Source organism: Salvelinus alpinus, chromosome 13 (assembly GCF_045679555.1).
Source record: "Salvelinus alpinus chromosome 13, SLU_Salpinus.1, whole genome shotgun sequence".
NCBI classification, from domain to species: domain Eukaryota; kingdom Metazoa; phylum Chordata; class Actinopteri; order Salmoniformes; family Salmonidae; genus Salvelinus; species Salvelinus alpinus.
Genome location: NC_092098.1, coordinates 39,243,297 through 39,265,659, shown reverse-complemented (window position 1 = coordinate 39,265,659; position 22,363 = coordinate 39,243,297). Strand labels below are relative to the sequence as shown.

At 43.0% G+C, this 22,363-nt stretch overlaps 1 protein-coding gene across 1 annotated transcript in view; it reads left to right on the top strand.

Annotated features, from left to right (window-relative positions):
- Positions 1 to 22,363, top strand: part of LOC139536733 (rab effector Noc2-like) — a 72,655-nt gene that overhangs the window by 25,105 nt on the left and 25,187 nt on the right. The window lies entirely within an intron of this gene.

Below are 22,363 nucleotides of genomic sequence, written 5' to 3'. Positions count from 1 at the left end.
AGCTAAATGTCCTAATGTTTTGCTTAAAGTTAATCTTGCATTTTAACAGAGAAAAGTAGACTGGTTACACTGAGAAAAGTAACTAGTCAGAGCGCTGTCTGCTGATAGAATGCCCCTTCATCAATTCTCATCCAGTAGAGAAGAGCAAATGAAGCACAAAATTACCCCCCCCCCCCCCCCCCCCCCCCCCCCCTCCCCGTGAACTAAACCAGTAATACGGTCAATCCCGAGATGCGAGAAGGACGGTATGACCATATGAAAATCTGGATACCGCTCAACCCTAATCTGAACACTAATCTGTGAGAGGGAGAGAAAGAGAGGAGAGTTAACAAAATAGAACTGAGTGAAAGGAAACTAAACTCAGGAGGGGCGCCTCCACAGAGGCATGTCATACCAAGCCCAAATCCGACTGAAGACAGCCATTTTGAGTAAGCACCGGCACCATCTAAGGAAGGTCGATAAGGTGCCCTGTCAAACACTACCTTTCAAACGGTGACTATCTGCGGGAGCAGATTCACAGCAGAGGGGAATGACAAATGAAGACTGCCTTTTGAGGCACAGTGTGTGGTTAAAACATTTGGCAATGAAAACGATTTGAACATAAACATCTTTACGGTACAGTGCCCTCTCTCAATCCTCAATTCTGCAGAGCCGTGGAATTATTCATAAGCTACTGTGATCTCTCTGCTAAAACTAACCCCATCCTCATTCTCCCTCCACCTCCCCTATTAAAGTCAGGGGTGCCTGGTGATCCATATGTCAACATGGAGGAAATGAAACTTGAACAAAGGCGGCCTACCTAAAACCAAGAAGGTCTGTGCTGTACGGTAATAATACATCTAGTTTGTCAGGAGAACGCTACCTGCTCCAGTGCATAGTGCCAACTTAATGCTACAGCATACAATTACATTCTAGACAATTCTGTGCTTTCAACTTTGTGGCAACAGATTGGGGAAGGCCCTTTTCTGTTTCAGCATAACAATGCCTCCGTGCACAAAGCGAGATCCATACAGAAATGGTTTGTCAAGACTGGTATGGAAGAACTTGACTGGCCTGCACAGAGCCCTGACCTCAACCCCATCGAACACCTTTGGGATGAGTTGGAATAACGACTGCGAGCCAGGCCTAATCGCCCAACATCAGTGCCCGACCTCACTAAAGCTCTTGTGGCTGAATGGAAGCAAGTCCCCGCAGTAATGTTCCAACATATAGTGGAAAGCCTTCCCAGAAGAGTGAAGGCTGTTATAGCAGCAAAGGGGGGATCAACTTCATATTAATGCCCATGATTTTGGAATGAGATGTTTGACGAGCAGGTATCCACATACTTTGGTCATGTAGTGTATTTTCTGCCAAATGTGTTGCACTAATGTATTTTCTGTGTAGGAAAACTATAGTTACATGTCCCTGATCACTCTTGAAGCAAAAGCCCCACTGACTTTCAATATCAAATGTGACCCCTTTCAAAACACAGCTGGACTTACCTGCTCCCGCTTTCTCCTGTTGTGCTATTAACAAACACTTGACTGGCTCAACTGTTCTGGAGAACTATGGTAAGCTTCATAATGTAACAGGTGAAATGAAGAAGGTAATCTGCTTTATCTCCTAACGTGCTGCACAAGTTGACTGCAGGTATGTTTTCAAATTTATTACAAGCAAAAAACATTTAGCTTATTTTGCATACTTATTTACAAAAGTATTTAGACCCTTTGCTATGAGACTCGAAATTGAGCTCCGGTGCATCCTGTTTCTTTTGATCATCCTTGATGTTTCTACAACTTGATTGGAGTCCACCTGTGGTAAATTCAATTGATTGGTCATGATTTGGAAAGGCACACACCTGTCTATATAAGGTCCAACGGTTGACAGTGCATGACAGAGCAAAAACCAAGCCATGAGGTCGAAGGAATTGTCCGTAGAGTGCTGAGACAGGATTGTGTCGAGGCACAGATCTGGGGAAGGGTACCAAAAACATTTCCTTGGTCAGGGTGGTGACCAAGAACCCGATAGTCACTCTGACAGAGCTCCAGAGTTCCTCTGTGGAGATGGGAGAACTTTCCAGAAAGACAACCATCTCTGCAGAACTCCACATACCTCATAACCGTGTACCAGCTGTCTTCTTGTACCATCGTAGTCGTCAGACTGAGGGAAAACTTGAATGTAAAATGGTGGTGGTGTTAGTTGATTAGAGTGCTCTAGTGCTGCACTGCACCTCGTTGGATCTGACCTTTAACTTTTTACTGAAGTGGGCTAAATCAGTGTCACGGAGTGTTTCTTGGTAGTCTTAAACAAATCTACTTCGAAACAAAAGTATACACCTCACATACATATTTATGCGATAACAAAAAGATGACACCTGCACCATGTCAGATATAGAGTTGAAATGTATTACATTTTGAGTTTGCATCCCAATATTACATACGTCACAGAAGACTGAAATATAATGAAACCGTTTGACATAGAAACACTGAATTTTCTGCAGGTTTTAAAAAAATGTTTATTAATGATGAAATTATAGCAAATATTAATAACAATCCACCCATGAGGTCACTAGAAGGCAATCTGATAATTTGACTGCAGGAAGGGGCTACTGGATTCTGCTTGGGCTACTGGATTCTGATACAGGATCAATTATAGTGTCTTAATAAAGGATTTACACCCCTTAACTTTTTCCACATTTTGTTGTTACAGCCTGAATGTAAAATAGATTACATTGAGACACAATACCCCATAATGTCAAAGTGGAATTATGTTTTAACACATTTTTACAAATTTTCTTCTGAAATCACCTTATTCCTAGAAATGAATACAAGGCCAGGTATGTCCTGCTTTTCCATATGGAAGAAAATACAAAATTAAATAAACCCTGATACCTCATTACCACATGTCTTATATATTCTTAAAAAGTTTGGATCAATCTCAGGGTACAAGCTGAATCTAGGAAAGAGTGCACTTTTTCCTGTAAATCAGGCTGCTTTAAAAAGTGTTATTTTACAAGCTTTCAGTTTAGGATGGTCCAGGATCAATTCACATACTTGGTAGTTAAAGTGACAAGGAAATATTTAAATTTGTTTAAGGAAACATTGTTAATCTAGCGGACAGTTTGAAACACATGTTTATATTAATTTCAATGTTTAATTAAATTTTTATTCCAAAATCATTTTTTTTATTCACTGGATCAAAAATTCATTTATTTTATTTGGGATGGCAAGGTACCACGGATTGGTAGAAAACATTTACAGAAGCCTAAGGCATTGGGTGGTTTAGCGCTACTAAATTTTCAGACATATTATTGGGCTGCAAATTTCAGAGGACTTTTGTACTGGCTGCAGACTGATCCTACTGGCTCTAAACCACTCTGGGTCCAAATGGAGTCTGAATCATGTAAACCTGCAGCACTCCTCGGTGTTGTGCTCGTCTCTTCCAGTGTCCCTAGGCAAAAGGTGTGTCAACCAAATTGTAAAGCAGTCGCTTCTAATTTGGAATCAGTTCCGTTTAGCCTTTAGCATCCGAGGCTTTTCTCTCTCAGGCCCGATCAATCAGAAGATTTTATTTCCTCCATCTTTGAATGATGGGGCTTTTGCCATCTGGCACTCACTGGGCCTCTCCTCACTATCCTAATTATTATTTGATGATACATTTGCCTCTTTTGCTCAGCTACAGGAAAAGTTCAACCTCCCCAATCCCACTTCTTCCGCTCTCTTCAGACTAGGAACTTTGTCAGAGCTAACACACCTACATTTCCCAATAGGCCTGCTAGTAAGGCTATAGAGAGTATCTTTGAGCTAAACAAGCTTCCTAAGGGTGCAATTTCAGATGTATATGCAATCATTCAATTGTATTTATTTTTTATTTCAGCTTTATTTAACCAGGTAGGCAAGTTGAGAACAAGTTCTCATTTACAACTGCGACCTGGCCAATATAAAGCAAAGCAGTTCGACACATACAACAACACAGAGTTACACATGGAGTAAAACAAACATACGGTCAATAATACAGTAGAAAAAATAAGTATATACAATGTGAGCAAATGAGGTGAGATAAGGGAGGTAAAGGCAAAAAAAAGGCCATGGTGGTGAAGTAAATACAATAGAGCAAGTAAAACACTGGAATGGTAGATTTGCAGTGGAAGAATGTGCAAAGTAAATATATAAATAATGGGGTGGAAAAGAGCAAAATAAATAAATAAATACATTAGAGGGAGAGGTAGTTGTTTGGGCTAAATTATAGATGGGCTATGTACAGGTGCAGTAATCTGTGAGCTGCTCTGACAGCTGGTGCTTAAAGCTAGTGAGGGAGATAAGTGTTTCCAGTTTTTCCAGAGATTTTTGTAGTTCGTTCCAGTCATTGGCAGCAGAGAACTATTAAAGACTCGATTGAAAAAGGATTTGGGGGAGGAACTTGTGGAAGACACCTGGGAATCTGTGCTGCACAGGGTGCATTTGTCCTCTTTTAGCACTAGACACAGCCTCATTCAATTCAAAGTGGTTCACTGTATCCACTGGTTCGGGGCCAAACTTGGAAGAATATTCTCTGAATTTGATCCTACTTGTGTCCGATTCAAAACGGATCCAGCCACACTGTTGCATATGTTTTGGGACTGTCACAAACTGTTTGGTTTCTGGGAATTAATATTTAAATGTTATAGCTCCGTCTCCCCTTACAGCCCTTTTTGGAGTACTGCCCATAGGTACTCCCCTGTCAAGAATTCAGTCGGACACTTGCTTATACAACTCTTTTAGCTAGACGGCTAACACTACAGAACTGGAAGATGGCAGTTCCCCCATCTTATAAAAATTGGGTGGGAGATGTGTTGTGCTCTCTGAAATGACAGAAAATGTAATTCAATACATGTGGGAACTCCAAACTGTTCTATGATGCTTGGGCTCTATTCCGGTCTTACTTTGAACAGTCCATCCTCTGATGGCATTCTTATTAAAACAAAAATAAGTTTGTATTTGACACCCCTGTGACTCACAGGTTGGAGGAGCATTTCTTTTGGGGTTTTTGGGGTGAGGGGGACATTGAGGTTGCTCTGCCTATTGATTCTTATTGAATGTGACTTGCGGATGCCTTATTTCTCTTGCCCTGTCAGAGATTAAAATGTGAGCTTGTTTTTCACTATTTTTTATTTTGTTTATGCTTACATTAAAAAAAGCATTGTAAACTTTAATTTTGGTCCAGTGGATGGTCGGTCTGTGGCCATGACTGTCTGAGTGGTTACATTTCTCCACCTGTATCCCTCGTCTGAACAGTGGTGAGGTTACCGCTCTGTCCCTCTTAACTACAGTATTCCCTTTAATCTTTGTACCCTTCTGCCCAGTGTGTTTTAACTTGTCTATAGTACCCTATCTTTATAGTTTATTTTTTTCTACTTGAGTATTTTATTTATATTGTTTGTTGTCTTGTGTGTAAAACTGAAAAAAGAGTGAAAACTTTTTTTTTTTTACAAATGAAAAGCTGAAATGTCTTGAGTCAATAAATATTTAACCCCTTTGTTATGGCAAACCAAAATACATTCAGGAGTAAACATTTGTTTAACAAGTCACATAATAAGTTGCATGGACTCACTGTGTACAATTAGTGTTTTAAGATGATTATTGAATGGCAACCTCATCTCTGTACCCCACACATACAATTATCTGTAAGATCCCTCAGTTAAGCAATCAATTTCAAAAGCCGACTCAATCACAAACACCTGGGAGGTTTTCCAATGACTCGTAAAGAAAGGCACCTATTGATAGATGGGTAAAAAAAAGCATACATTGAATATCCCTTTGAGCATGGTAAAGTTATTAATTACACTTTGGACGGTGTATCAATACACCCAGTCACTACAAAGATTCAGGCAACTTCCTAACTCAGTTGCCTGAGAAGAAGGAAAACCACTCAGGGATTTCACCATTAGGCCAATGGTGACTTTAAAACAGTTTACAAAGTTTTATTGGCTATTTTATTCCACATTGCTAATCTAAATGACAGAGTGAAAAGAAGGAAGTCTGTACAGAATAAAAACACATCACTCTTCATATTTTCAAGCATGGTGGGGGCTGCATCATGTTATAGGTGTGCTTGTCATCAACAAGGACAAAGGAGTTTTTTTGGGGGGGGATAAAAATAAACGTAATTGAGCTAAGCACAGGCAAAATCCTACAGGAAAACCTGGTGCGGTCTGCTTTCCAACAGACACTGGGTGACAAATTCACCTTTCAACAAGACCGTAACCTAAAACACAAGGCCAAACAGGACCCTGTCTTTCAAAGATAATTTGTAAAAATCCAAATAACTTCACAGATCTTCATTGTAAAGGGTTTAAACACTGTTTCCCATGCTTGTTCAATGAACCATAAACAATTAATGAACATGCAGCTGTGGAACGGTTGTTAAGACACTAACAGCTTACAGACGGTAGGCAATTAAGGTCACAGTTATGAAAACTTAGGACACTAAAGAGGCATTTCTACTGACTCTGAAAAACACTGCTCATCTGCGTGAACGTGCCTTAGGCATACTGCAAGGAGGCATGAGGACTGCAGATATGGCCAGGGCAATAAATTGCAATGTGCGTACTGTGAGACGCCTAAGACAGCGCTACAGAGAGACGGGACGGACAGCTGATTGTCCTCGCAGTGGCAGACCACGTGTAAAACCTGCACAGGATCGGTACATCCGAACATCACACCTGCGGGACAGGTACAGGATGGCAACAACAACTGCCCGAGTTACACCAGGAACGCACAATCCCTATCAGTGCTCAGACTGTCCTCAATAGGCTGAGAGAGGCTGGCCTGAGGGTTTGTAGGACTGTTGTAAGGCAGGTCTTCACCAGACATCACCGGCAACAACGTTGCCTATGGGCACAAACCCACCATCGCTGGACCAGACAGGACTGGCAAAAAGTGCTCTTCACTGACGAGTTGCAGTTTTTTCTCACCAGGAGTGATGGTCATATTCGTGTTTATCGTCGAAGGAATAAGCGTGACACTGAAGCCTGTACTCTGGAGCAGGGTCGATTTGGAGGGTCCATCATGGTCTGGGGCGGTGTGTCACGGCATCATCGGACTGAGCTTGTTGTCATTGCAGGCAATCTCAACGCTGTGCGTTACAGGGAAGACATCCTCCTTCCTCATGTGGTACCCTTCCTGCAGGCTCATTCTGACATGACCCTCCATCATGACAATGCCACCAGCCATACTGCTCGTTCTGTGCGTGATTTCCTGCAAGACAGAAATGTCAGTGTTCTGCCATGGCCAGCAAAGAGCCCGGATCTCAATAACATTGAGGACGCCTGGGACCTGTTGGATCGGAGGGTGAGGACTAGGGCCATTCCCCCCAGAAATGTCCGGGAAGTTGCAGGTGCCTTGGTGGAGGAGTGGGGTAACATCTCACAGCAAGAACTGGCAAATCTGGTGCAGTCCATGAGGAGGAGATGCACTGCAGTACTTAATGCAGCTGGTGGCCACACCAGATACTGACTGTTACTTGACCCCTCCTTTGTTCAGGGACACATTATTCAATTTTTGTTAGTCACATGTCTGTGGAACTTGTTCAGTTCATGTCTCAGTTGTTGAAACTTGTTAAGTTAATACACGCAGTTGACAGTGAGAGGACGTTTCTTTTTTTGCTGAGTTTAGTTTTAGCAGACTGTGTTTGTCTATTGTAGTGACTTAGATGAAGATCAGATCACATTTTATAAACAATTTATGCAGAAATCCAGGTATTTCCAAAGGGTTCACATACTTTTTCTTGCCACTGTATATTATAGTGATGGGGAAATTGTTAAGCACACAGGTTGTTCTATGGTCCTATTTGGGATGACACACTATTTTTTTCTGACCTCATTGCAACACATCCCGACCTTAACTCTCATCATTTGATACTGGATGGAGATTTCAATTGTGTATTGCATCCAAGTCTAGACAGATCCAGACCGAAGCCTAGCAATGTAATTTCAAAATCAGGCGCAGTAATCAACACATTTCTAGAATCCTATAATTTGTCTGATCCATAGAGGAGGAGGAATCCCACTGCTAAACAGTACTCATTTTTTTCTCCAGTCCACAATTCATACTCTAGGATTGACTTTTTCCTGCTGGACAATATAATTCTTCCTTTTGTAACTAATCGCCAATATCACAGCATTGTTCTCTCAGACAATAGCCCTGTCCAGCTAGATATCCATTCTCTGGACAGTACTGCGTCACAACGTGCATGGCGACTTGATCCACTACTACTATCATGTAGTGCGTTTAAAAAATACATATCAACTCACATTGATGTCTTTTTACAGATCAACTGCACCCCTGACGTGTCTCACTCTGTGTGGGAGTTGTTAAAAGCCTGTCTAAGGCGCCAAATAATTTCATACACAGCGTATGACAACAAACAGCGCACTAAGCGCACTAAACCCTTCGCATCAGATCTATCTCACCTCATTCTAGATGTGGACAACAGGTATGTCTCTTCTCTGACTCCTGAACTCAAAGAGCGACTGCTACACCAATCGGAATTTGACAATCTTTCCACTAAACAAATATTGCAGCTTCTGTTTAAGTCGAGGCAGATATTTTATGAACATGGAGAGAACTGGCAAGTTATTATCTCACCAGCTTTGACAATCTGCTGCCAGCAGCACCATATCTGAAATCTGTGTTGCAGCTGATTTCACTTCTACCAATCCCAAAGAAATCAACAATCAATTTTAGCAATTCTACTCTGCTCTTTACTCGTCAGAGTCTCTTCCTGACACGTCACGTATGCATGCATTTCTAGACAATCTAGACATCTCGTCTCAATTCAGATGAACAAACCAACACGGATGCCTCAATAAGTGATGATGAAGCTACTCTGGCAATCCAGTCTATGCAAATGTAAAATGTAGAATCCTCTTGATCGCCTCTGTCGAAGAAGCTTATACCTTTTTTTTTTTTTTTCAGTGGTATTTTAAACAAACACATCCCCATAAAGAAAATAAGAATTAAAAACAGATTCAGCCCTTGGTTCAACAGGCAGATCCCTCTAGCCATACTCCCAAGTACTTGTATGAGTACCTCTAAACCCTCAGAGGTAGAAATCACACCTGTGGGGAGAGGGGCATTCTTCGTACCAAACCACATGACCTTTGTTTTGGAGGTGTTCAGAACAAGGTTAAGGGTAGAGAAAGCTTGCTGGACACTAAGAACGCTTTGCTGTAGAGCATTTAACACAAAATCAGGGGAGGAGCCAGCTGAGTATAAGACTATCATCTGCATATAAATGGATGAGAGAACTTCCTACTGCCTGAGCTATGTTGTTGATTTAAATTGAGAAGAGCGTGGGGCCTAGGATCAAGCCTTGGGGTACTCCCTTAGTGACAGGCAGTGGCTGAGACAGCAGATTTTCTGACTTTATACACTGCACTCTTTGAGAAAGGTAGTTAGAAAACCAGGGACACCAATGCTCCTTAGCCGGGCCCACAAGAATGGATGGGTCTACCGTATCAAAAGCTTTGGCCAAGTCAATAAAAATAGCAGCACAACATTGCTTAGCATCAAGGGCAATAGTGACATCATTGAGGACCTTTAAGGTTGCAGTGACACATCCATAACCTGAGCGGAAACCAGATTGCATACCAGAGAGAATACTATAGACATCAAGAAAGCCAAGTTTTCCACACTTTTGATAAGCAGGGCAAAATAGAAATAGGCCTATAACAGTTAGGATCAGCTTGATCTCCCCCTTTAAATAAAGGACGAACCGTGGCTGCCTTCCAAGCAATGGGAACCTCCCCAGAAAGGAGAGACCTTAAAGAAGAAAGGGTCTAAACCATCTGACCCAGATGTTTTTTTGGGGTCAAGTTTCAGGAGCTCCTTTAGAACCTCGCACACAGTGGACTGCCTGCAGGGAGAAACTTTGTAGCGGGGCAGAGGAAAAAGAGGGAGAAGCATCGGGGATAGTTGCATTAGAAGGGGTGGGAGATGAGGAAATGTTGGACGGGCAAGGAGGTGTAACGGATGTGAAATGCTAGCTAGTTAGTAGTGGTGCGCGCTAATAGCGTTTCAATCGGTTACGTCACTCGCTTTGAGGCCTTGAAGTAGTGGTTCCCCTTGCTCTGCAAGGGCCACGGCTTTTGTGGAGCGATGGGTAACGACGCTTCGTGGGTGACTGTTGTTGATGTGTGCAGAGGGTCCCTGGTTCGCGCCCGTGTCGGGGCGAGGGGGCGGTCTAAAGTTAAACTGTTACATTGATGCTGTTGACCCGGATCACTGGTTGCTGCGGAAAAGGAGGAGGTCGAAAGGGGGGTGAGTGTAACGGATGTGAAATGGCTAGCTAGTTAGCAGTGGTGCGCGCTAATAGCGTTTCAATCGGTTACGTCACTCGCTTTGAGGCCTTGAAGTAGTGGTTCCCCTTGCTCTGCAAGGGCCGCGGCTTTTGTGGAGCGATGGGTAACGACGCTTCGTGGGTGACTGTTGTTGATGTGTGCAGAAGGTCCCTGGTTCGCGCGAGGGGACGGTCTAAAGTTATACTGTTACAGAGGCATGGCTGAGTCAAATAGGAATTCGGACTTAATGTGATTAAAGAGCTCAGCCATGTGCTTCTTGTCAGTAACAACCACATCATTAACATTAAGGGACATGGGCAGCTGTGGAGGAGGAGGGTTTATTATCCAAGCCTTTAATCGTTTTCCAGAACTTATTGGGGTTAGACCTACAGAGGGGGAACTGCTCCTTAAAGTAACTAACTTTGGCCTTCCGGATAGTGTGCGTGTGTCGAGCATTTCGCCAAATGCAATTATTGAGGTGGAGTAACTCTGCTGCCTTGCTATGTTGTTGTCTTAGGTCTCTCTTTATGGAGTGTTGTCTTGTCGTGATGTGTGTTTTGTCTTATATTTATATTTTATTTATTTTTGTATTTTTAATCCCCCGTCCCCGCAGGAGGCCTTTTGCCTTTTGGTAGGCCGTCATTGTAAATAAGAATTTGTTCTTAACTGACTTGCCTAGTTAAATAAAGGCTAAATAAAATAAATAAATAAAAAAGAATGGCAAAGCTCCTGGGCCTGATGGCTTCCCTATTGAATTTAATAAAGCATATTCCTCTAATCTATCCCCTATCCTCAGGTCAATGTACAATTAAATCCTTTCTAGTCAGAAACTGCCCCAGACGCTTACCCAGGCGACTATTTTGGTTTTGCTTAAAAAGGACAAGAATCTCCTAGACTGTGGCTCATACCACCCTATAAGCCTTTTGTGCTGTGATTATAAAATTCTCACTAAGGTCCTCTCGCGCTGTGTAGAGACAGTAGTACCTAATATAATTAACTCTGACCAAACCGGATTTATCTCAGGTAGGCAATCTTTCTATAATATGAGCCAGCTATTTAATGTTGTCATCTCTCTTGATGCTGAGATGTCTTTTGACCGGGTTGAGTGGGAATATCTATTTACAGAACTAGAGAGATTTGGGTTTGTCCCGCCATTCCTTTCCTGGATTAAGATTTTGTGCTTGTCCCCAGTGGCTTCTGTTCGAACCAACAATGTTACCTCCAGCCACTTCTCTCTCCACAGGTGGGCCAGGCAGGGTTGCTGTTTCCCCCCTTTCCTATTTGATATGGCTATTGAGCCTCTTGCTATGTACTTATTCCAAATTATTCCCATTTTTCTTCCAAAGTCGATGTTCAAACAACTGGACAGCTACATTTTGAACTTAATTTGGAATAAGTCATATCCACGAATGAGAAAGGTATATTTAGAGAGACCTAAGCCCGTAGGCGGGCTGGGCCTACCCAATTTTTTACACTACTATTGGTCAGCAAATATTTCTAAATGTGTTTATTTGGGTTTCTACATTTGAAAATAAGGATGGTCCAACTTGGGCCATCATGGAGTTACAGTCAAGCCTTCCAACTTTTCCTGTCTCGCTCCTTTGCTCCCCACAGCCCATGAACCTTGGCACCCATGTTTTGAATCCCATTGTCAAGAACTCCCTTAAAATCTGGTCCCAATTCCGAAGCAAGCTGCTTTTCTCCATTAACATCTCTTCCCAGCGTCACAGATTGACATGGCATTCCTGTTCTGGTATAGGAATGGTCTGGTGTTTTTTTGTGACCTATTTGTTGATAACACGTTCATCTCATTCGATACTCTGAAGGTTGACCATAATATGCCCAATACCCACTTTTTTAGATATTGTCACACCCTGGCCATAGAGGCTTTTATTCTCTATTTTGGTTAGGCCAGGGTGTGACTAGGGTGGGCATTCTAGTTTCTTTATTTCTATGTTTTCTGTTTCTATGTTTTGGCCGGGTATGGTTCTCAATCAGGGACAGCTGTCTATCGTTGTCTCTGATTGGGAATCATACTTAGGCAGCCTGTTTTGCCACCTTAGTTGTGGGTAGTTGACTTTGTTAGTGGCCTGTATAGCCCTAGTAAGCTTCACGTTAGTTTTTGTTATTTATTGTTTTGTTGGTGACATTTATACATTAAAAGAAATGTACGTCTACCACGCTGCACCTTGGTCCTGTCATTTCCGTTACGACGTTCGTGACAGAACTACCCACCACAAACGGACCAAGCAGCGTGGTAAGGAGGAGTGGACATGGGAGGACATCCTGAATGGGAAAGGATCCTGGACGTGGGAGGAGATCCTGGCGGGAAAAGACGCCTGCCCTGGGAGCAGGTGGAAACAGCGAGGAAAGCGGAGGCAGCGAGTAAAAGGGCCCAGGATTACACAGGGTCAAGGCTGGCACGAAAGACCGGGAGGCCACTCCCCCCCCCAAAAAAATTGGGGGGCACACGAGGAGATTGGCTGAGTCAGGTTGGAGACCTGAGCCAACTCCTCGTGCTTACCGTAGGGAGCGTGGTACTGGTCAGGCACCGTGTTATACGGTGGAGCGCACGGTGTCTCCAGTGCGCGTTCACAGCGCGGTGCGCTACATTCCAGCTCCCCGCATCGGCCGGGCTAGAGTGGGCATCCAGCCAGGACGGATGGTGCCGGCTCAGCGGATCTGGCCGCCAGTGCGTCTCTACGGCCCAGGATATCCTGCGCCGGCTCTGCGCACTGTGTCTCCGGTGCGTCTGCACAGCCCAGTGCATCCTGTGCCAGTGCCCCGCCTTTGCCGGGCAAAGGTAACCATCCAGCCAGGACGGGTTGTGCAGGCTCTATGCTCGAGACCTCCAGTGCGCCTCCACGGCCCAGTGTATCCGGTGCCTGCTCCAAGAACCAGGCCTCTAGTATGTCTCCCCAGCTTGGTGAGTCCTGTGCCTGCTCCCAGAACCAGGCCTCCTGTATGTCTCCCCAGCCTGGTAAGCCCTGTGGCAGCTCCACCCACCAGGCTGTCCATACGTCTCCTCACTCTAGTGATGATCCATGGGGCGAAGCCTCCATTGATGATCCATGGGGCGAAGCCTCCAGTGATGATCCATGGCACGAAGCCTCTAGTGGTTATCCATGGCACGAAACCTCCATTGATGATCCATGGCACGAAGCCTCCATTGATGATCCATGGCACGAAGCCTCCAGTGATGATCCATGGCACGAAGCCTCCAGTGATGATTCATGGCACGAAGCCTCCAGTGATGTTCCATGGCCCGGAGCCTGCAATAAGGATCCCTGTCTTAGGTCAGTTAGGATCACCACTTTATTTTAAGAATGTGAAATGTCAGAATAATAGTAGAGAGAATGATTTATTTCAGCTTTTATTTCTTTCATCACATTCCCAGTGGGTCAGAAGTTTACATACACTCAGTTAGTATTTGGTAGCATTGCCTTTAAATTGTTTAACTTGGGTCAAATGTTTTGGGTAGACTTCCACAAGCTTCCCACAATAAGTTGGGTGAATTTTGGCCCATTCCTCCTGACAGAGCTGGTGTAACTCAGTCAGATTTGTAGGCCTCGTTGCTCGCACACGCTTTTTCAGTTCTGCCCACACATTTTCTATAGGATTGAGGTCAGGGCTTTGTGATGGCCACTCCAATACCTTGATTTTGTTGTCCTTAAGCCATTTTGCCACAACTTTGGAAGTATGCTTGGGGTCATTGTCCATTTGGAAGACCCATTTGTGACCAAGCTTTAACTTCCTGACTGATGTCCTGAGATGTTGCTTCAATATATCCACATATTTTCCTGCCTCATGATGCCATCTATTTTGTGAAGTGCACCAGTCCCTCCTGCAGCAAAGTACCCCCACAACATGATGCTGCCACCCCCGTGCTTCACAGTTGGGATTGTGTTCTTCGGCTTGCAAGCATCCTCCTTTTTCCTCCAAACATAACAATGGTCATTATGGCCATCTGTTCTATTTTTGTTTCATCAGACCAGAGGACATTTCTCCAAAAAGTATGATCTTTGTCCCCATGTGCAGATGCAAACCGTAGTCTGGCTTTTTTATGGTGGTTTTGGACCAGTGGCTTCTTCCTTGCTGAGCGGCCTTTCAGGTTATGTCGATATAGGACTCGTTTTACTGTGGATATAGATACTTTTGTACCTGTTTCCTCCAGCATCTTTACAATGTCCTCTGCTGTTGTCCTGCGATGGATTTGCACTGTTCGCACCAAAGTACGTTCATCTCTAGGAGACAGAACGCGTCTCCTTCCTGAGCGTTATGACGGCTGCGTGGTCCCATGGTGTTTATATGTGCGTACTATTGTTTGTACAGATGAACGTGGTACCTTCAAGCGTTTGGAAATTGCTCCCAAGGAAGAACCAGACATGTGAACGTCTACAATTTATTTTCTGATGTTTTAGCTGATTTCTTTTGATTTTCCCATGATGTCAAGCAAAGAGGCACTGAGTTTGAAGGTAGGCCTTGAAATACATCCACAGATACATCTCCAATTGACTCAAATGATGTCAATTAGCCTATCAGAAGCTTCTAAAGCCATGACATCATTTTCTGGAATTTTCCAAGCTGTTTAAAGGCACAGTCAACTTAGTGTATGTAAACTTCTGACCCACTGGAATTGTGATACAGTGAATTATAAGTAAAATAATCTGTCTGTAAACAATTGTTGGAAAAATGACTTGGGTCATGCACAAAGTAGATGTCCTAACCGACTTGCCAAAACTATAGTTTGTTAACAAGAAATTTGTGGAGTGGTTGAAAAACGAGTTTTAAGAACTGCAACCTAAGTGTATGTAAACTTATGAATTCAACTGTGTGTGAAATATATATATACACACACAGTTGAATTCATAAGTTTACATACACTTAGGTTGCAGTTCTTAAAACTCGTTTTTCAACCACTCCACAAATTTCTTGTTTTCTATATCTATATATATATATAGATAAAACCCTAACTGCACCTTAATGGCAATCTTAGCTAATGTTCTGGGAATGTTCCCGATTTTCTGGGTCTCCTGTGAAAGTAAAATCACATTAAACTGGAGTAAATGTGAAGAAATTTAGACCGTAATCAATGTCAATGATTTACTCTATACTGTGTGACATCTGTTACCACCAATAATTGGAGTTTGCACCACACTAGGGGAACTTATTTAGACCTCCTGGGCCCCGGCCCAGTGGCTGTGTTCCCTGTTCCGGCCGGTCACTCTCCACACATTAGCGCCGGAGTATTAGTGGTTAGTGCCGCTCAACCTCTCCCGGGGCTGACCCTTTTTGTCAGTGTGACACAGTGGATCCGGGTGGCACTAATAGAGTTTTGGCTCGCTGCTACTCCCCAAGCCCACTGACTTTAACTCCCGATCCAGTCGCCAGTCTGACCGGCCATGCACCGCACCCACAGAACTAATTTCACGAAACACTGCCTCTCCCCATGCAAATTAAAGATGTTATCTTATCATACCCACTAATTAAAACGCCTGAAAGGAAATTGTTTGCCGCCATTACAATTTCAATTGGCACGTCCTAAATCTGTCGAATAGTGAAAGGGAAATTAATGCTTGGATATGCGTCGCGCTATTGAAGCACAATTGGTAATTGGCTGGAGAAGACCTGGATTGTATTGGTAATAGTTTGGTGTTACCTGCATGGATGTTTACCTGATGGTAATTCTCCTTATAAGCTTTCTCAATTTGTTCTTTGATACTCACTGGCAACTGTTGTAGTCTGAGGAGTTTAATAAAAGTAGTGTTATTTTAAAACAGGTGAATGATTTTTGGTAAAGTAAGTTCCTGTCTCTTATGTATGGATACTTTTTCTGTCTTTGGCAGACCTGCCCTGCAATTGATGATAAAATGCACTCAGAGGTTCTCACTGTGTCAGTCTGTCTTCCCAATGAAAAACAAGTCTGGAGGTGGGCTGTACGCTCTAGTAAAGATCCACAGTTTTCCTCTCACATGTCTCATATTACTGTGGTTACACCTGTGCCAAACCTCAGCAGCCGTCTCCTGTCTCTGTTATCTAATTTCAAAGATGACGTCTGTACAGCTGTGGGTTTCTCAGCATGGTTTATCAGCGCTGTGCTGCTAACCTACACCGCAAGTCATTCCTCTTTGAAAAGTGGTTCATATCTTGTTTGTACTGTGGTCTTTCCCCGTTCTAAGGCAGATTGTGTCTTAACTGAACTAACTGTATGAAATGTATAAAGGTTTTTGAGACCAGAAAAAATAGTGAAGCTAGTCAGACTGATGAAAATTGTAAACATTAACATATTTTCAATTATATGCATATCTTTATTTCTTCACACTCCACATAGAAGTTGCCATTAAGTCAGGGATGGGCAACTTTGAAGGGAGTGGGGGCCACAAACAATCTGAAATCAAGAGGGGCCGCAGTGTGCGTACCCACATTCCCCCCCATTCACACAAATCGAGCAAAACATTTTAGTGGCCCCCTTCTTGACAGCAGAGAGATATCTGCAATTCTACACATATTTCCATCGGGTGGAGAGAAATGTTTGCATGTTTTTAACATGATAAGAAGTTTAGATAGTTTAGCAGCCAGCTAACTTAACAATCAAAAATTATCAGTAACTGACATAACAAGAGAAAAACTGCTGATGCACAATCAAATTTCAAAATTGCACCTTGTGTATACTACTATTCTAACTCGAAACAGTAAGTTGAGACCCCGACTGAGTTTTTTTTGTTGGGGGAGGGGGGGATTGATCCGAGGGCCTACAAAATGTGGGCCGCCGGTTCCCCATTCCTGCATTAAGCAATGTGTTTTTTTCCTGCCTGGTGAAAGATGACATTACTTCTTACTTCAATGACAAATCCTTAGTGTAGTTGACTGACATATTGTCAATACAGCGTTCTTGCGCATGTTACATGTTGAATTGATGAGGCAAACAACGGGCAAACCCACTGACATGAGTCTCTCATCCAATATGTTTATCTTGAATTGAAAAGCAGGAGCTAATGACATTGCACTTTGATTGTTTGTCAAGGAAATTAAGTTTGTTTTCTGGACTCTAGTTGCTTTTACTCTGTAAATCCTCGGCTTTATAACAGAGGATTTGCATATTTTTGTTGGGGAGGATGCTAGATTGTACATTTTAACAAAACAGTTTTTCGGACGACTGCTTGTAATCCTATTATAGCCAAATACTCATCTTCGCAGTACCATTGTAAGTTCCACCTTGCATCACTCTTTATTGTGATCTGCAGCGAAAGATTACTAAGAAAAGAATAACATGAATTTCATTGATTTGGTTGTGTTCTCCAGGGGTGATTTCTGCTATGTATGTTGTTCTTTAATAAAGTAGATGCGTCACTGCATGTACACCCAGAGGAACTCATCAAACAGTCTTTAAACAGTCATTTCAAGAACAAAAAGAAGCTGTGCTACATAACTCCCATCACAGACATCAATCCTGTGGCTTTGGCGGAGCACAGTCGCTAACAGCACGCTTGCTACATGTTTAACCGCGAATGTAGGGTGGACCTGTTCTGTACTTGTTAACCCAGATTTAAAGCCCCCTCAACATGGCAGCTAAGATAATGAAGGCCCATATTATCGGACCTGACGTGGAGAAAGTTGCCTCACCACCATCTCCCCCCTTTATGTTGTCCTTGACGTGACAGTTGTGATTCCCCAGTAGAGCATGCTCTTCCTTTACCGTAATGACTACTACCGTGATTAAATAATGAGAGAAATTGCGCCTGGCAGCTTTGACCTTTTTTGTTATTTCTCCCCTCCCATGATAAATAATTGAATGTAAAGAGGTCAATGCAATACATGTCTGTCACGTCTGCCGTAAAGACAGGTTATGAGAGTGCCTGTCATCCCTTTTCACCCGGTGGATTTGTCCATTTAAATTTGACACGTTTCTATTGGTTTTGTTCTCTGGCATGTTCGTTTTGTAGGAACGCTGATGTATATATGGTCGTTTTCATATGGTAGCTTTCATACAGTGACTTCTTACTGGCCATAGAGATGTCCCTGCTTCTCTTAATGTTACCACATCAGTCCATCGTGTATGGTTCAGTCTATTTGTTTTCCTCATTCAATTTCACCTGTCAGTCCCAAGGGAAGGGATGTCATTTACAGTCAAGGAGAGATGAATTTGAGAGAAGCAATTGATAATTTCTCAGCTTTGACACCCAGGATAATATTAGAGTTGCTGTGATCTACACTGAAACCGGTGTGTCAACTGAGCTGGTTGCGTTCCAACTGGCAAAAATCAATATTTTAGATGGCACCTTCCAATAGGCCCTAAACGGGTGATTTACCTCATTAAAACATGGTGAGGTATGGATTTTTATCACCAAACCCTGATAGAGGATGATTAGGGATAATTGAAGGCAACCAGAAGCCTTTGAACATCAGCTAACCTCTGAGTTCCTGAGGAGACCTTTTCGTTAAGAAACACTTAAACGTAGAGAAAAGGTCTGCCTGTTTTGATTGGCCAGAGAAATGCCTGTGGACTTATTGAGGTAGGCTAACGAGAGCGAGATGACTTACTAAAACTGACCTAAAGGCTTTGATGCTAAAGTTCATCAGCAGAGGGTTCTGAAGGGAATATCCTGCCTTCATTAATGACAGACCTTTCAAATCAAAACCAAATCAAACTTTATTTGTCACATGCGCCGAATACAACGTGAAGACCTTACCGTGAAATGCTTACTTAGGGGCAGTATTGAGTAGCTTGGATGAAAGGTGCACAGAGGTGCCCATAGTAAACTGCCTGCTCCTCAGTCCCAGTTGCTAATATATGCATATTATTATTCGTATTGGATAGAAAACACTCTGAAGTTTCTAAAACTGTTTGAATGATGTCTGTGAGTATAACAGAACTCATATGGCAGGCAAAAACCTGAGAAAAAATCCAAACAGGAAGTGGGAATTCTGAGGTTGGTAGATTTTCAACACAGCCCCTATTGAACAAACAGTGGGATGTGGATGAGTTTGCACTTCCTACGGCTTCCACTAGATGTCAACAGTCTGTAGAACCTTGTCTGATGTCTCTACTGTGAAGTGGGGCCGAAGGAGACAGGAACTAGTCAGGTCTACCATGACCTGGCCATGCTCTGACCATGCGCGTTCACATGAGAGGGAGCTCTGTTCCATCGCATATCTGAAGTCAATGTAATTCTCCGGTTGGAACGTTACTGAAGATTTATGTTAAAAACATTCTAAAGATTGATTCAATACATCGTTTGACATGTTTCTACTGTCTGTTACGGAACTTTTTGACATTTCGTCAGCTTTTAGTGAACGCGCTTTCTGACTTTGGTTTTGTTTACCAAACACTCTAACAAAAATAGCTATTTGGACATAAATGATGGACATTACCGAACAAAACGAACATTTCTTGTGGAAGTGGGAGTCCTGGGAGTGCATTCCGACGAAGATCAGCAAAGGTAAGTGAAGATTTATAATGCTTTTTATGAGTTTTGTTGACTGCACAATTTGACGGGTAACTGTATGGCTTCCTTTTGTGGCTGAACGCTGTTCTCAGATTATTGAATATTGTGCTTTTGCCGTAAAGCTTTTTGAAATCTGACACAGCGGTTGCATTAAGAACAAGTGTATCTTTAATTCTATGTAAAACATGTATCTTTCATTAAAGTTTATGATGAGTATTTATGTTATTTGACATGGCTCTCTGCAATTTCTCTGGATATTTTGGAGGCATTTCTGAACATGGCGCCAATGTAAACTGAGGTTTTTGGATATAAATATGAACTTAATCGAACAAGACATATATGTATTGTGTAACATGAAGTTCTATGAGTGTAATCTGATGATGATCATCAAAGGTTAGTGATTCATTTTATCTCTTTCTGCTTTTTGTGACTCCTGTCTTTGGCTGGAAAAATGACTGTGTTTTTATGTGATTTTGCGGTGACCTAACATAATCGTTTGTGGTGCTTTCGCTGAAAAGCCTATTTGAAATCGGACACTTTGGTGGGATTAACAACAAGATTACCTTTAAAATGGTATAAGATACATGTATGTTTGAGGAATTTTAATTATGAGATTTCTGTTGTTTGAATTTGGCGCCCTGCACTTTCACTGGCTGTTGTCATATCATCCCGTTAACGGGATTGCAGTCATAAGAAGCAACAAAGCAGTTCAAGAAAGAGTTAAGAAAATATTTACCAAATAAACTAAATAAAAAAACTATAAAAAGTAACACAATAAAATAACAATAACGAGACTACATACAGGTCGTACCGGTACCGAGTCAATGTGCAGGTTAGTCAAGGTAATTTATACATGTAGGTAGGGGTGCAGTGACTATGCATAGATAATAAACGTAGCAGCAGTGTAAACAAATGAATGGGGGGGGTCAATGTAAATAGTCCGGTGGCCATTTGATTAATTGTTCAGCAGGCTTATGGCTTGGGGGTAGAAGCTGTTAAGGAGCCTTTTGGTCCTAGACTTGGCACTCCGGTACTGCTTGCCGTGCGGTAGCAGAAAAAACAGTCTATGACTTGGGTGACTGGGGTCTTTGACAGTTTTTTGGGCTTTCCTCTGACACAGCCTTGTATATATGTCCTGGATGGCAGGAAGCTTGGCCCCAGTAATGTACAGGGCCGTACGCACTACTCTCTGTAGTGTGTTATGGTCGGATGCCGAGCATTTTCCATATCAGGCGGTGATGCAACCAGTCAGGATGCTCTCGATGGTGCAGCTGACCTCCTCCCTATAGGCGTTCTCATCGCTCCAGACCGAGCATCAGCTGGTCTGGACGACTGTGTGATAACGCTCTCGGTAGCCGATGTGAGCAAGACCTTTAAACAGGTCAACATTCACAAAGCAGCGGGGCCAGATGGATTACCAGGACGTGTACTCAAAGCATGCGCTGACCAACTGGCAAGTGTCTTCACCGACATTTTCAACCTCTCCCTGACCAAGTCTGTAATACCGACATGTTTCAAGCAGACCACCATAGTCCCAGTGGTGCCCAAGGAAGCGAAGGTAACCTGCCTAAGGTAACCTGCCACGTCTGTAGCCATGAAGTACTTTGACTGGCTGGTCATGGCTCACATCAACACCATTATCCCAGAAACCCTAGACCCACTCCAATTTGCATACCGCCCCCACAGATCCACAGATGATACAATCTCTATTGCACTCCACACTGCCCTTTTCCACCTGGACAAAAGGAACACCCATGTGAGAATGCTATTAATTGACAACAGCTCAGCGTTCAACACCATAGTGCTTTCAAAGCTCATCAATAAGCTAAGGACCCTGGACCTAAACACCTCCCTCTGCAACTGGATCCTGGACTTCCTGATGGGACAAAACCTGTTCTCTGAAAAAACAAAATCTCTGAAAAGATTTGGCATGGGTCCTCAGATCCTCAAATGGTTCTACAGCTGCACCATCGAGAGCATCCTGACTGGTTGCATCACTGCATTGTATGCCAACTGCTCGGCCTCCGACCGCAAGGCACTACAGAGGGTAGTGCGAACGGCCCAGTACATCACTGGAGCCAAGCTCCCTGCCATCCAGGACCTTTATACCAGGCGGTGTCAGAGGAAGTCCCTAAAAATTGTCAGACTCCAGCCACCCTAGTCATACTGTTCTCTCTGCTACCGCACGGCAAACAGTACCAGAGCGCCAAGTGTAGGTCCAAGAGGCTTCTAAACAGCTTCTACCCCCAAGCATTAAGATTCCTGAACACCTAATCAAATGGCTACCCAGACTATTTGCATTGTCCCCCCTTTGACACCGCTGCTACTCTCTGTTGTTATCATCTATGCATAGTCACTTTAATAACTCTACCCACATGTACATATTGCCTCAACTAACCGGTGCCCCCACACATTGACTCTGTACCGGTACCTCCCTGTATATAGTCTCACTATTGTTATTTTACTGCTGCTCTTTAATTACTTGTTACTTTTATTTCTTATTCTCATCCGTATTTTTTATTTTTCTATATATATTTTTTAAACTGCATTGATGGTTAGGGGCTCTTAACTAAGCATTTCACTGAAAGGTCTACTACACCTGTTGTATTCGGCGCATGTG